Source organism: Rutilus rutilus, assembly GCF_951802725.1.
Source record: "Rutilus rutilus genome assembly, chromosome: 13".
NCBI classification, from domain to species: domain Eukaryota; kingdom Metazoa; phylum Chordata; class Actinopteri; order Cypriniformes; family Leuciscidae; genus Rutilus; species Rutilus rutilus.
In genome coordinates, this window is record NC_140218.1 from 12190119 (window position 1) to 12207610 (window position 17492).

Here is a 17492-nt window from a genome sequence, read left to right on the forward strand (position 1 = left end):
CAGCAGTCGGCCTGAGCTGACAGTAAAAAAAAAAAAAAAACCAGTGGAATCAATAGACCACTCTGTTATCTATCTCTATATCAGCGTTTAAAGAGAAAGATTATATGTCAGGACTGGGCCTGACCAGACGGAGGCAAAGATACATCATTGTGAAGAGTCAGTGGTCTTTTGTGTGTAAATCATACGTCACATGGCCTCCGAGTTCATCCTCAGGCCACGGAATACATTTACAACAGATGCAAACCTCCATATTTTTCCTCTGATTGGCTGTTTCCTGTAGATGCATGTAGATTATTGTACAGCGTAGCATTTGCTTGATATTTATGGTGGTCAGATGTGCCATGTCTTTAACAGTGTTGTTATATGTGCTGTAGATCTCAAGTAATGGCTTCATTTATGGAGGGAAAACAAAACATTAATCGTTATGATGAACAGTCAGTCTGACATCATGAGGGTCAGTTCTTACATTAAAGGCAATCTGTTTTATAAACACTTTTTGTTATACTGGTTGAAACTCTCTTCACATCCTAATAGCAATCTATAATAGAAGAATAATAGAAGTTGTCTAAATATCCTATATCTTCTGTGGAAGTCTCAGGATCAAAAACATGTTCGTCCAATCATTGCATTCGGTCCGCATGCAATGATACAATGTCGTACCCGCCTGTCAGCATATGTATTTCCATACCTCAGTGCACCCTGTTCACACAGACATTATCACACCTCATTTATTATCAACACTATCAACGCGTAAATAAATCCGCAGCAGTCAGGTGGTACAACTAGAGCTCTGTAAGTTGTTTAAGTTCATTATTATTATAATAATGTTATATGTGCTTTGAGACACACCGTCTCTCGTTACGCTTTGCAGAATCTTCTGTGTGTGTTCATGTGTTTTGAAGGAGACGCTCTGAAGGGAGGGTGGGATCTGATGCTTTCAAATGCTAGCTTGCTATTGCTAGCCTCTCTGAAATTGCCTACACTAGCTTTAATGCCAAAGGGGCAAAAGTAGCCTAATCCACCAGCCTTAGGTTAATGCAAACACTAGTACTAGGCATTGTTGCACACAAGTGTGCCATTATAGAAACCTACATTTCAGGTTTTGTTTTCACTTCCAGGTCAAATACAATCAGGTTATAGCAACAATCTGAAGAGAAAATCCATGAAAACCATGAAATCAATTTTTTTTATTTTTTTATTTTATGGAATATTGCAGTATTTATAATACATTATTTATCTGTGCACATCTCTTTTTAAATTCATGTGCTCTAGTAATCTTTAATCAAAATAACCAATCAATTCCCCATGGACAAAATCAAGTCCAGGCCTATATTATTTTCTCGTCTGTGAAGCCATTTCACATGGATATACATCACAATAGGAAAGAAAAGACTTCTGTTTCATGCCAACTTCAAGTATGCATTATGTTTCTGACCTTATTTTAAGCATCTGATTCTTTCTTGTGCTTTTCAGAAATTTTCCAGCTAGATTGTCTTCAAACTGTTGCTCTGCCATGACAGTAGTTACTGTTTCCTGAAAGAGAAAACTGACTGCATGAAAAAGGTTAACACAAACTTCTGTTATAGCGCCCTTTGTGGCAGTGCTGAGAATGCAATGCTTACTTATTCAGAAATGAAATCAAAATTGTGTAACTAGAAGCATTTGTGTTTTATATAGAGTATGTTTCAGGCTGTACAGTCTATAACACAGAGTTTTTAATTATCTTGATGCTAAGCTATTGTCAATACTGTGAGCACAAAAACACAGAACAGACAAATATTGGATGGACAGTTGCCAGTATTTTGCATGTTATATTGCATGAGTAAAATATGAGTAACCAGCACATGACCAAATAACATGTATACGCTATCGTTCAAAAGTTTGAGGTCAGTATGATTTTTTGGGGGGAAAACATTTAATGCATTTATTCAGCAAGGATGCATTAAAATGAGACTGTAAAGACTTTTACATTGTTAAAACAATATATTTCAAATAAACACTGTTCTTCTAAGGCACTTTTCATCAAAGAATACTGTAAAAATGTATTAAGGTTTCCACAAAAAATAAGCAGCACAACTGTTTTCAACATTAATAATGAAAATCGTTTCTTGAGCAGCAAATCAGCATATTAGAATGATTTCTGAAGGATCATGTGACAGAACACTGGAGTAATGATGCTGAAAATTCAGCTTTTTTCATCAAAAGAATAAATGAAATTTTAAAATATATTAAAAATAGAAAAGAGTTATTTTATATTGTAATAATAGCTAGGTTCAGCAACTAGGGTTAGGAATACATATACTGAATTTTACATTGCGTAAGACTAATAACATAACATTACCTTTTGCGAAATGAAGTTGTCTCTAGAATCATTTATCATTTATCACGTGCTTTAGAAAAGACAACACATTGCCGCTTGGCACAAACAGACGGAAATGTGATATTGAGATACATGAACAAAGCAGATAAGAGACATCCAACCCACTTAAACCAATGCAAAACAAGGAATTATATATTTTTAAATAAAGCGTTCCTTCTCAGAGATGCCGTGGAGTGATATTACCAGCTTTCTCTCTAACTGGATCTTTACAGGCATAAGATTAACAGCCGGTGATCGTGCAGCGTTATGAACATCAGCTTAAATGTGGTGGGTGAAGAACGAACAAACAGCTCTTATTTGCTTCAGTGTGAACTCAGACAGTCATCTAAAACCTGAAAAAAGGCTGTGAAAGCCGTAATTGGCAGGCTGCTCCCATTCCCAAGCATCTTCTATTAAATTTTAGAGTGCCAGGGAGCACTTTCATTTTGCTTTAATGAAGTTTTTAAAAGTTTGACTGATCTTCAGTGTAAGTCATCCAGAATTCCAGACCATTTGTGCTCGGTTCCCACTTTTTTTTTCATTATCGCTCTCTGTTATGACTCTCTTTCTCTGCATCTCTGCCATTTTATTATGAAGGATAGAGCCCCCTTTCTTCATGGCCAGGGCCTTCATCATTTTGTTGGCTTTTTTATAGAAGAACTATGTTCACCTGAAACACCTGTTTAAAAAGATCAACGGACGTAGATCAGCCTTTCTGGAAAAATAAAAAGGTTGAATTCATTGATAATGAATTGGCGGAGTAATTGGCATGGTAATGGATATTTTTGGTCTTGGCGGAATAGATTTGCTACGGATTTGTACGGGATTTGCCACTGCCAATACACACACGACATGCTGTGTGAGCAAGAAAGACACGCTGCTGCTGTACAATATAGCGTACATGAAATACCCGTAGCAGATCTGTACAGGTGGAGCTGGGGAAGGTGGAGGGTTTCTGAAAGCGCGCTGCACTGCTAAGGCAAATGCTACCGAAGTATTTGAAGGTTGAGCAGCGAGCTCATTGGCGACTGATACGGCAGGAACCAATCAGCTGCACCCTAATAGATAACGATGTGATTATGAACAGGTGAGTAAAAGGACCAATAGCCTGCACCATATAAAGTTTCATGCCAGAACTATGGATTTTTACACAGCTTTACACATTTTTAAGCTCTTTTCGAGTTCTCAGCTCCATCATATACCATATGTACGCACATACAGCGAGCGCATTTATCCCAGAACACAGCATTGTTTTGGATGTTCGACAAGTTCCATCGCAGAAACGTATCTTTAGATTCGGTGTTAAAAATGTCAGTGAACGCTAAGTGAACCAGGACTAAATGGTTTATTTTCCTTTTCTTTCTTTTTTTTTTTGGGTCCGGACCAAAAGAACCAAAAGAACTGAACTACAAGTGTGAACACTCCCTTAGTTACGTTTTATGTAAAGTAATGTGTTACTTTTTCTTACAGGGGCATGGCTTGCTTGTTTGCTTTTTAATAAATAAATGAAAAAAAACATATTTTTGGCAAATGTAGAAGCCCTTTCACACAAATTTTTTTTATTAAAAAGCCTCAGGCTGAAGAAAATGTAACGGCTGTACAGTAGAGGGTGCAACTCAAACAAACCTTTCAGCTGTTGCTGTTCTGGACCAAAGAAGAATAGAAAGCAGGAGAAAAAAGTTCAACACTCTTATTTCAGCAATGCAAATGAAACCCAAAATAAAAAAGTATTTTTTTCTTATTACTAGTATGGTTGAATTATACACTCACCTAAATGATTATTAGGAACACCTGTTCAATTTCTCATTAATGCAATTATCTAATCAACCAATCACATGGCAGTTGCTTCTATGCATTTAGGGGTGTGGTCCTGGTCAAGACAATCTCCTGAACTCCAAACTGAATGTCAGAATGGGAAAGAAAGGTGATTTAAGCAATTTTGAGTGTGGCATGGTTGTTGGTGCCAGACGGGCCGGTCTGAGTATTTCACAATCTGCTCAGTTACTGGGATTTTCACGCACAACCATTTCTAGGGTTTACAAAGAATGGTGTGAAAAGGGAAAAACATCCAGTATGCGGCAGTCCTGTGGGCGAAAATGCCTTGTTGATGCTAGAGGTCAGAGGAGAATGGGCCGACTGATTCAAGCTGATAGAAGAGCAACTTTGAATGAAATAACCACTCGTTACAACCGAGGTATGCAGCAAAGCATTTGTGAAGCCACAACACGCACAACCTTGAGGCGGATGGGCTACAACAGCAGAAGACCCCACCGGTCTTAATGTTATAATATTAATATGAATGGTTATTTTGTTCATTTTAATGCAATGTTATGAACAAACATGAATTAACAACAGACAACCGTATTTATAAATATACATAAGCCTAGATTAATAAATGCTGTAAAATGTTTTGCTCATTGTTAGTCCATGCATAATCCTAATGCATTAACAAATGTTAATTGTAATTAATGTGAAGTGTTCATGCAGTGTCAAAGTGACTGGAAGTCATTCACTATCAACGAGAGTTGGCAGGTAATATAAGCATCAGAGACCATTGGTGATACAACCAAATTGGGCATTCAACCATATGCAAATACACATGTAGCGAACTACCAATGAAGCTCATGTGAAGCTCAGTTGGATATAGCAGTCAAGTAGAAACACATAGCCTAAATGCAGGTTGGTTTTTTATAATTCCATCCGCAATACTTGAAATCTTGACAGCACGTGTCAAAAAAAAAAGGAAAAAAAAGTTAAGCTATTCCAAATAAAGGAGCTGAATCCATTAATGTGCACGAATTACAAGTTGTATTGTTGGTGTTATGTTTTGTAAATTCACTCAAGTGTCCACAGACAATGTCCTTTTTGCAGTCAGGGTGGAAAAAACCCGAAGCATTTGAAGGCCTTAGGCTTCCACTAATACAAAAAGTCTAATCAGAGCAGCAATCCCTGATGTTAATGAAGGTGTCACACATTGCACAAAGAAAGTTGTGCCTGGCAATCTTCCATTTTTCGGCTGCCTACACCAGTGACATTTCATCTCACATTCAAAGAGCGCCTGGGCCCTTAATGAAATGCATAATTAACATATTCTAATTGTGCTGAGCTCGGTGATGGTTTTGACAGAGCTCACTTTCCATGTCTAATTCAATGCTAATTTAATCTGTTCTTTTCCCGGCGACATGACCTTTCTTGATTGAGTTTCACCGCAAAGAATTTTTTGATGGATTGATTTATCAACCTCTTGGAATGCAACAAAAGCATCACTTTGAGACAGGAGAGGGTGGGGGGGGGACTGAGAATGAAGACAAAATCAAGAAACAAAAGGGGGAAAAATACAACATTAAAAAGGAATAAAGTCAAGCAACCTGAAAAATGTTTCTGATGATTTACTGTGCTATTAACCCCTGGTGCACAGATTCACTCATCGTCATCCGGAGCTGTAATGGCAAATTTTCCCAGCCATTTAATCTCACTTGCTGAGTGTCAGTAAACCAAGTGAGGTTGCATTACCTTTTTCATGCAGAGTATTGGACACAGTAAAGATGCTGGAGGGTCTTACCCTGTCTGCATGAGAATGACCTGGTGAAATACATGCATATTCCATAAATATATTGTATGCATATGCATACTCCCTATAACTTAACTGATAAAACTGTGGTGAGTAAAGTGGCTCACAAGTTGGTAGTGCAGTGAAGTCCTTGCAAAAATGAATCCTTCACACACAAACTCAAACCTTCCTTCTTACGAAACATAGGCTTGATGTTGCATGAAAGTGAAGAAAACAGAAGAAAAATGTATTAGTATGACATAACATTCTAATATTTAACATAATAATGCATATAATAATGCATTATTGTAATATCAAAATACAATACAAACAACAATGCCAATAGACAGTGGACCCTATCACTGGAAAAGTTATAATATTATTAAAAATATGTTATATAAATATTATTTAAAATATCTTTTTAGATTTTCTCATTTTTTAGAAAGAATTCAAAGGAAACTATTAATATAAACAATAATATAGTTCAATTTTTTTTATTGTTTCAGAACGCATAAATCATCTTCTTAAGGTGTTGAATTTACACAAAGACAAGTGAACAAACAGGGCAATTAAATCATTTATCACTACAATTAATGACCAGCAAAAATGTTGTGAGTGTGACAGTCTTATTAATAGCTAAATTGAAAAAGAATTAATAAATACACAAGAGATGTAGGCGGTTAAATTCTGCAGAACTTCCTGTGCAAGCAGATTCGGTGCAGATCTGTCCATGACCACTGCTGCGAAAACAATGTCTTTACCCTGTAATTTGGCTGGATAATAGAAGCCCTTCTGTAGAACTAATCCTGCTGGTTTGACATCACAATACATGTGGCCTTACAAAAAGCATTTGGAAACTTTTGTAACTTTAAAAATGTCTGAATGTCAATGAAATTTCAAATCAAGCGACATCTCTGTTCAAATGCTAGAGCTTTTTTTCAGAGCTTATTTTTCTAGACTATTCTTTTTTTGCAATGTCTTTCAACCAACTGGTCCCAAGGTGATTTTTAGTGAATATATGAGCCCAATTCTCCTCAAGTTCATATTGTTGTCTCAGTGAATAGCAATCACTGGTGTGGTTACACAGTAACTATGAACATGTTCAACTAACATTTCACAACCAAAATGTGTCCAAAACAGTATATGGTTCTATTACAACATTGCGATTTCACCTCAGGATGGAGCTTTCAGCCCACTCAGAGACCTGAGAGAAGCATACGACAGCTCATAATCCAGCAGCGCTACTGTAATTCCCTTCACCTGCCATTTTGCTTACCCCACTTTTAGAGTAGAGTTAGCGCAGAGAGATGCTGGGGAACTGCGTTCAGACTGCAGCTGTCTGTCTTCGGAAGAGACGAGGGATTATACATTCACTTGTGTGCACACACACAACCGTAATTGCAACACTGCCGGGCCCGCCCTCATTTGCATCTTTCCCTTCCGCAGACTTTGATTGGCAGCTGTACATGAAATGCCATATCAGTTGAAAGTATGTTGTGAGCTGGCACTAACGATCCCCGTGGCTCCGGGGAGACCTGCCATATTGTAATTTGGTTATCAGGCATGAAGGAAATAATTCTAAGTGCCAGGATATGTGAGACAGAATAAATGCTTCGGTGCCACACGTTGCCCAGGGTGACAGTTTTTATTTAATGTACAGGAGGCTCCTGTTGCCGGCAGCATTTGGGTAGGGGATCAGCAGAAGCAGAATCTCTCAGTCTTTCCGTGGATTGGAACAGAGAGTGGAAGGCGGAGCAGGGGTGGGAATGTCGACCGCGGAAGAGCGTAATTTTTTAAGGCAGGTGTCCGTCTCCGGAAATTCTGTACTCTGCAAAATCTGTAATTACCTCCTCAGTGGTTCCATAGGATGACAGAAGCGGGGGCCTCCCGTAGAGATGATGCTGAATTGCAGGAGAGACTGGCAGAGAGCCCTGGAAGACTGGGGAAGATTGCCTCGTGCGCTCTGGCGGTTGAGGGGCGGTACTGATCCTGGCTTTCTTGTAGGCCTTATTTGTTTTGATGCACTGTTATTGCATGGGGAGCCAGACCCCTTGAGAAGAAGCTGTCATATTGCAAAGAGAGGCCCTTGGTGCTGGCAGCAGCCCCGGGGCAAAATGAAAACAAGTAAGTGGCATAGATGGAGGATGCCAACTTGCCTTTTTCCTGAGCAATCCAATGAGAGTGAAGCAGTCTAAACTCACAATTCAGTAGCACCAGAAGTAATCAATGCTTGCTGATAAATGGGAACAAAAGTTTATGCAAAGTAACTGGGTGGATGGGCTATGAAAGAAAAGATGAGAAAGTTACACATCATTCCACAGGTAAAAACATATACAAGTGCATGCACTGATCAAAGGGTCTTCGGAAAAACGAGAACAGCAATCAAGAATTCACACGGCGTCTTGGGTACGGCCAACCCCTGCCTCACACAATTAAGCTAATTATTAATGAATTCAAGGGTTAAGAGAGCAGCCCCTGCCAAGATCCTTCAAGTGAGCTGAGTGAAAGGCGCAATGCCTGACATTCCCCGGCCAAGCACGGTTCGTTTGTCCGTAGGGATAGAAGCCGCTCAGTTCCAAATGCCATGTGTGGGGGACACACACAATGGGCTCTGCTCACCGCTATTATCCCTGGTGTCAGCAGCCTGTGCCCTCCTGTGTGAAGAGGTCTCCTTGTCAGCAACCATGCCACTCTGCAACACATCATTTGGTAGTCTGTCAATTTCACCCACGTTATCGGACCGGGTGTAAAAATAGCAGACAGACCTGTCATCCAGAACCTCTCCGCACCCTTACTCTTCATCCGCTGGAACCCAATCCGAGGGAATCCAGACGGGTGCCGTTTAAGGAACGCATGAAGGTCATGTGCTTGTGATCGACAAATGCAGGCCCACAAAAATTTGTAGAGGTAAAGCATGTTAAAATTTGCCAAAACATGCAGAAACAATCATGCAAAGGGCTGCAGGATGTATAGAACTTGCTAAAAGAAAGACATCCAGTGCAGGTCTACAGGCGCCTATAATTTATTAGACTCTAGGTTGGGTACACAACATGGCTGAAAGTTAGTGTACACCTAGTCTCAGCCATGGACCGGCCTGATGCATATGGCACACTTTTCGTCGTCATCTGATTGGTTGAATTCTACAGGATGTCCGGGAGATGTGTCCAACTAGAAACAAATGCCGTGACGCCAAAACCCCTTGTGGAAGAAGAATGTTGTCGTGTTTACAACTGTGACAATGAGCGCTTATCTGGATCAACTAAGCTGGATTTTTAAAAGTATGTGAAGTTCGTAGCACCATTGTTGCAGTAAACTTGCACAATGTTCTTGAATTAATTATTTATAGATGGACGCCGGTCTGTTATTGTAGTGACATCAAACATTATATTTTCACGCCCCTAAACATGACGCAGAACAAAACGAACTGTGATTGGTTGCGCTACATGTCAGTCAGACTTCCTCTTGGGCAGTCCTTGGCCAAGAAAAACTACCTTCTGCTGTCAGTCTGAAGACTAGTGTACACCCACCTCTAAGTAACATGGCCATTGCTAACGGATTCAAAATATCAAGTATACACCCATGTGATCTCCAATGACCCAATGCAATGTGCAAAAGTCTTCTGTGGAAGAACCTGACTGACCTGAACGATGCAAAGATCTGAACCCTAATGAACACATTTGGTATGAGTTGGATTAGGAACTGTGTGACTTCTCTGATGCTGAATGGAAGTCAAATCCCTGCAACCCCTATGCAAATTACATGTTCCTACATTCACTGAAAAGCCTTGCCAGAAGAGTTGAAGCTATTATAGCAGCCAAAAGACAGGTGTGGTGTTCAGGTGTCTTTTTACCATTTCTGTACGACCAGATGGGCAACAATCTCGACCTAGTTGTACGCATCAGCCACCTCCACAATTTTATTCCACAAACCAAACCCATTCCTAATTAGACATAAAAATATTTCATTGCTTCAGGAGAAAGTGCATCCAAAGGCAAGGCATTGGCCCTTGATGGCCTTCGGTCTCAGAGACTGACTGGTTGACAGAGCTGATTGATCTGATGACAGATCCTTCTGAACCTCAGCCTCCATTCTGCTCTCTGCGGCGATATCTGTGGAGATCATTGACGCGCAGGGTTGATACCTGATCAAACAGGCCTCTGAACTGCCAAACACGGGGCATCATTAGCAGCGGCTGCCCGTCGCTGGGGAGATGTCGGCTGGACGATGGCCATGTGGTGTTGATGCCTGGGGAGACGTCTGGTGATGTGGGTGGTCGGTGGGATGAATCTTCACCTCAGGGTGTGTGAGAGAAAGGTCTGCCGTTAACTATCAGCCAGCAAATCAGCAGTCAGCTCTCGCACGAAGAGCTGGAGGACTGAAAGAGTGCACGCACGTCTAAATCCACCTTGCACAACCAAACAATTTTAAGACTTATTTGCAATTCATTGTATTTTACAGTGTCTGTTTACATTTTAAAAGTGATATTTAAGGCTCCCCCAATAAGATATTAACAACATCAGGGGGAAAAATCTAAATTTAGAGCGATAAAAATAGCAAAATGTGAGAGTCTAATCTCTTTTCTACTCACAAGCTCTTTTAGACAATCCAGCACAATTAAAATGGTGTGTTTGAGCAACAAAAACAAAGTCAAACACAGTCCAGGGGCACACTGTAAATCTGCAGCAATCATTTTCAAAATAATGAAATATCAAAATGTTTGGATATTTTATAGCGGCCTCTTGCAGTGCATGACAGTATCTTTTATGAGCTCTTGGAGCAAGTCTTTGTTTTCACCCTTGGCACTGAAAGACAAACTCATATGCATTTCTGGGGAAACACTGCAGGCATTTGCAGATACACCCAAGAGAATTAGATGGTAAACCATCAGTTTGAGGGGAGAAATAGACTTTGCCAGTGGTAGTTACTGAGATGTGAGAGCTTGTTTACGTTGCCGCTTTAAGCATAACTCTCGCTGACAAAAGAAGCCAGATGGAATCACTTATAATTATGTTACAATAATGTTTTTTCCTTTGAATAAAAAGACTCCCTTTACCATAAATTATTGATTTTGAAAACCAGATACACTAGAAGGAGCAGCATCCTCTTCAAAAGTTCAAATGTAAACTTAGACGTACAACGAAATTAGTTGCATACTGTTTTTATGGTTTGGAAGGGAATTGTGCTACTTCTGTGTTCATCACTTCCTAGTTCCAGAAATCCAATGCGACTGGACAAATCTACTTTTTTTACTCACCCTCAATGAATGACAAGAATATCTTTTTAATATATGGACTGGTTTTGAAGACCCCATCTGTCAAGTTGACAAATAGGCAAAAACACAATAAAAGTGGCCTAAGCAAATGATGCACAATATTCCAATTTATTTGAAGCCATTCGCTAACTTTTTTTCCTCAACTGACATTGGGTCAGTTTGAATATCCACAGTAAAGATTGAATTTTTACAACCTCATTTCAGTCTATTTCACACACAAAGCCATCGTATGACTTCAGAAGTCTTGGAATATTGCACCAAATGTAGCTTTTGACTGAGAATATTGCTCAGAAATTCTCCTTATTGTGTTCCACACAAAAGAAAAATAGCCTGCTGTTTTAGAACGACATGAGGGTGAGTAGATAATGACAGAATTTTCATTTTTGAGTGAAATAACCTTTTAACAAATGCAATAAAGTAGTTTGTGTTCTTTCTTAAAATACTTTTGGTACCTGCACCATGTGTTTTCCATTCTCAAAAGTTTTTTTTAAATGAGGAGGGTTGGATTCACACAAAGTACAAAAGCAAGTACAGTCTCCAGAAGACAGTGACTGCCTTGGCTTCAGTCTTATCGTCTGTGATTTTCGCGGACTTCAAACAATCACGCCGCGCTCTTGATGCAGGCGTGGCGGAGCGGATCTTCACATTTAGCTTTGACATCTTAGACAATTGGGAAGAGAAAGGCAACCTTCACAACTTTGAAGCGCACATGAAACTTAGATCAACTGTATTTTTAAAGGTGCGGCGGGGGGACTCGCCATCCTCAAACCAGGCCTAAATCAACATTTCAAAGTCTCCACTGAGCTCTTCACTTCTGAGTCGGATCACAGAGCTGTGGATTGGCAAGGCCTCATTTACATGGTTCTGAAACAGACGGCTACTTCATCTCGCTGAGAGGAGGGGGATTCTATCAAGTACACTTTATAAAGCCTAAAAATATAGCTATTTCTTCCTCAGAAGGAAGAAACGCTGAAAAATAACTACACTTCAAGATCAAAGGTGGGCATAATTGACATGTTACATCTGCGCAAATAGAGCAGAAGTAGGCGGAGTGCTGAACGATAACCAATAGTCACATGGGACGGTAGGGGTGGGCGGTAACACTTATGAGTCATTTTATATCACAGTAACAGTCTCTTTTTCTGGAAGTTTAACAAAACAATTTCTATCAAACAATCATGTGGTAATGCCTATGGATAACCTAGTGAACTGAATAAGCTACTTTATCTCGTTTGCTACTTGCTACTATTTTTATATTGTAATATTTTCACATTTAATCTCCAAATTAATGTAGAAACAACAAAGACAGTTGCTTATACTTCAAATATTTGTTTAATGGCATATTTTTTATGAAAGAAGGCCAATAGTACTACTGATGTCTCTTTGCAATTGATTTTTTCCCCCTCAGTTTTATATAGACATTCAGCATTACAGTATAATCAAAAGCTATAAATGTTAACATTTATTATGTTAACAACAATACATGTATAACATAACATTATATATGTTATGTATAACAACAATATAACAACTTTTAATTTATGTGAACATAAAACAATCTTCACATAAGTCTAAATTTTTTATCTTTTGGCCCAGTCAGACCAGTTCAGATTTTTACTTGCCCTGTCAAAATGCACAAAAAGTTATTGTTTTTGTTGTTTTTGATCCATGTAACCTTGTAAACAGTGCTTTAAGATTTTCAGGTATAGGTCTAACAGGTAGGATATATACAGAAATTGAATAAAGATATTAAACACTTCACAGTCTTCACTGCATAAATTATCAATTAAATATAGATTAATCCTTATTAAAGCTACAAAAGTGAGTGATTTTCACTTTTTCTTTTGTTCTTTGATTATCCTTAATGACAGACAGCAGCAGGTTTATTAGGCTGTTGTCACTTTAGGACCTGTCGCTGATCTGACACGCATCCCATTTCCCCACAACTCTTTACGTTCATTTAAGACTTCATTTAACTCATTTAAGACTTTGATAGCGAGGATACTCGACAAAACAGGCATTTTGGCATAATTCCGTGTGTTTTCGTCCGTTCAAGCACTGTCTGAAGAGGCTTTCTGTGCGCACAAGTCGTGTGTATCACACAGACAATAGATTCACAGACACGTTCACAAACTGCGTTCTCTTTTGTGTCTTATTGTGCTTGAAGGGTTTAAAGGCATTTGCATGAATAATATGCGATCGTATAATGTAACGCTAGCCAAAGGATGACGTAAAAAAACGGATGCTGCGTTAAATATTTTTCACGTGTTAACTGAACAAATTAATCACATGAATGAACATTCATTTTAACAGCCCTAGTATAAATACAAATAACACAGCAACACTGGCTCCGCCAATCACGTGAGATTTGGGTGGGACTATCTGACCAATTGCAGACTAGGATGTGATCGGCAGTCATTATTTAGCATTTCCGTTTAGTGGCACAGAAATTACACACTTTACCTGTAAGTTAGTAACGTTAATCAGTTGCTCCTCGACGCTGATACCATCATACCGCCCCGCTCTGCGGGAAGCCGGCTAGAGATGTTTTTGGATTTCCTTTCAAGCAGACATGCGGATTTATAGCCTGTAATGGGGAAAGCGAAAAAGGGGGAAAGAAAGCATAAAAGAGAGGAGAAAGTAAGTTTGAGTGACTCCTTGAACGAGCAGGATCTGTAGTCCTGTCAGCTGATTAGCCCTCTTGATTAGCATTTATAAGAGGCCCTGGTGCTCTATTATTTGCATTCCTATTTAGCCATGATTTTGTGGAGGGCGCTCCGTGATTAAACTTGTCACCGGTCCTGATTGACAGGGTCAAATCTTCACATTCCACTCGTCTGAAATGGAAGTGCGTGAGAGAGAGAAAGAGAAAAGGAGAAAAGAAAAAAAAACAACGATTGTCAGCTATTCTTCGCACTCCTGACGAGCTTTGTGAGGGATCTCTTTCAACTTCTCTCATGCTTATCCCTCCCCCCCCCTCCTCCTTTTCTAACTCTATCACTTTTTCTCTCTGCGTCTCCTGTCATCTTAGATAGGTCAGGAATGTTTTAATTTTAGGGATAGATTCGGCCTGTCACCGAGGCGAGATGACGTGGTGCTCAGGAGATGAGACGTGAAGGGTGTAAAACAATAAGAAAAAATAAAGTGCGAAAAAAAAAGAAAAAAAAAGAAAAGTACTCACTTTATTAGACAGATTTAATTACTCTGAATAGGGATTAAAACAGGCCATTCAGTGAAGTGTGAAATTAACCCTTGATTACTGACGAATCTCTGAATGAAGGCTAAAACAAACGTTTGGAGGGAAAAAAGCGATACTCTTCAACAGTAATTGTTTTTGGAAAGGTGATCGCATTTCCCAGCTACATTACCATGCCTCTGGTGTGGCGGGCTGATGTCAGGTGACTACATTATTAACAGTGAAAATGCTAACAAAGACATGACATTATGTGAAATCCAGCACTGCGCTTGCATCAGGGACCACTAACCTTTCGGAGAGACTGGACTGCCTCCCCAAGGATGAGCTCTGGGTAAAAAACAACAATTAAAAATGCACAAATGAGCCGAGCTGATGCAGTCTGTCCAATCTGAAGAATATACAGCAGAATGAATATTAGACACGCTGTCTTACTGGGGCCAAACTGTTGCTGGTCCGCCATTTCAATGAAAATAACAAGAGCAAGAAAATCAGTAAATTACTGCAAGGTATTTACGTTCATTTTGTGATAGCATAAAAACGAAAAATTTTGAAAAATGTTTTTGATTTCGGAGTATAATATAATATAATATAATATATAAAGACACTATAAATAATAATGATGTAATAATAAAAGTAGTGTTTGCAAAATCTGTCATAAGTTTTTGCTAGCTGTAATGTGCAGTTTTGCAACAAGATTTTGAGCATGTACTGTAACAGCATTAATAACCCCAATAAGAATGTAGTGCATCTGCAAAATCTGTCATAAGTTTACACTAGAGCTGATATGTGTGCATTTTTGCAACAAGACTTTTATGATAATTAATTTATTTTAAAAAGGAAGAGAGCTATATTTGTCTCCTTTTCAAACATGACATTAGCCTTTTAAAGAGCTTTTACATGTTTTGTACATGCACCACCTCATAATATACACATTTCGTCACAGTTTGTCATTCATACCTGCAAGTGTCATAGGGTAATCAGGGAGAACGTTCAGATATGACAGCGAAGACACTAAGACAATTAAGACACAGCACTGACGTTCTGATTGTGATATACACCATTCAAGTACAAAATCCTGTAATAGGTGCCTCAACGAGAGCGTGCGCGTGCTCATATAATTAGTAGTAATTAATGATGAAAAAGTGAGGACCCGTTTGTATTTCAAATTATCCCATTAGCTCTTGTCATACTCGTGTACACAAAACAGCTTGAGTTCAATTAGTTTTTTGTCACACAAAAGTGATTATAAGCAGCCAGTGCAACCTGATTCATGGGATACCTCCTGTCTAATCTCAGCAACTGATTTAGTGTAGAGCCCTGGTGCTCAACCTGAGGCACGCGAGCTTCATGTGACGTTTCAAAGTCTCAGCGTTCACCCAAAATGGTTTTTAATGTTGTTTTTTAACCTGATATTTGTGAGATATAATACATTTTGTCACATGACTAAAGGTGCATCCCAGTTCGCGTACTTCTACACTATTCTATATTTTTTTTATTGATTGATTGATAGATATTGCGAGTAGTGTGTTTACACTGAAAATTCCAAAAAGAAAATGTACACCTTAAATACCCGGATGATGCATTAAATTAACGGGAAAAAACAAAGTGTGAAATGTTGAACGCTTGATGCACTTGACTGTCGCAACTTTAATTACGTAGCAGAGGGGGAGGGACATCAGACTCTGATGTTGAATGGCAAAATAACCTTATAAAATTCACACACTACACAGATGAGTATATAGAGTGCATAGTGTATGCATCATTTGGAATGCAACTTATGTATATTTCTATGGCATCGTTGTCGAGAAATAATTAGCAGGTAAAGTGGATTTACTCAATAACGAAAATCATTATGAGCTTTGTAATGTTTGAAGTGGATGTCATAACAAATGTCGGTAAACCGGGAAGATATTAAAACAGCGGTTCATTCATAAACCCGTAAGATCTTATCCTTCATGCTGTGGAAATACAAACCGGAAGACAGAACTCAACGAGCGCAGCGCTGAAAGGGGGCGGGGCTACTGTACATAAGGTCTATGTAGCACAAACCACACCCCTTGTGCAAAAACCACACCCCGCAGCAATGTCCACCACACCCCTTAGTGGTGCATGGATGATGTCAAAACCTGGAAGACTAATTCGGCTCTGGTGCCCTTGAGATTTTCCAATGGGGTTTTATCTGTTTTTTTTTTGTTTTGTTTTTTATGAGTAAAATAAGGTCTGTGGTAAACATAACTTGACGATACTTTAACTTTTTGTTCTACAACGTAAACTCACACCCCACACACACTCACACCCCAAATGTTCTAATCTAGTTACTTATTAGAAACAATAAGAGCAAAATGTTCAAGTATCGTCAATATGTTTACCAAATACCCATAGGAAAATCTGGAGGGAACCAGTGGTGAATTAGGGTCCATTTACACGACATCGATATGCTTAAAATAGAGACGTTTTTCCTTTGAGTTTTCCGCGTACAGACGACACCATTGTCAAAACATTCCCCATTCACACGGATCCGCAAAAAACGACTAAAAACGCTGTTTTCTGCTGCCAGGCCATTAGATGGCGATGAAACATTATAGACTGAACACGTAATACGTATAACATCATCGTCTTCAGAGATTCGAGTTTTTGTTGTTTGCAAGGAGAGCATTTTCCAAAATGCCATTGTCGTGTAAACGAACGGCCAAAACGCATAATTTTTTTTACTGTTTACACAAAAAACAGCTAAAAAACGTAAAACTTGGCCGTTCGGTTACACGACATCAATGTTTTGGGTGCCTGAAAATGCAAACTTTTGAAAACGGGTTTACTTGCAAAAAAAGTGCAAGTAAAACATTTTTGGGGGAAAAAGGTCTCCGTGTAAACAACAAAAAAAACTCTAAAGACGATGACGTTATGCACATGCGTATTGCGTTTTCAGTCTATAGTGTTTCATCGCCATCTAATGGCCTGGCAGCAGAATACAGTGTTTTTTACTCGTTTTCGTGGATCCGTGTGAATGGGGATCGTTCTGATAATGGTGTCGTCTGCGCGTGGAAAACTCAAAGGAAAAACGTATCCGTTTTAAGCATATCGTTGTGTAATACCCTTAGTCTTCTGGGTTTTGACA

At 39.1% G+C, this 17492-nt stretch overlaps 1 long non-coding RNA gene across 1 annotated transcript; it reads right to left on the reverse strand.

The window, feature by feature from the left end:
* Nucleotides 1-3842: 3842 nt before the first annotated feature.
* LOC311302434 lies at nt 3843-14078 on the reverse strand. Its single transcript, XR_014629570.1, has 3 exons — nt 13645-14078; nt 6038-6117; nt 3843-5941 (listed from the first exon to the last, which is right to left on the reverse strand). It is a non-coding gene; the product is annotated as an uncharacterized lncRNA (long non-coding RNA).
* Nucleotides 14079-17492: the final 3414 nt, after the last annotated feature.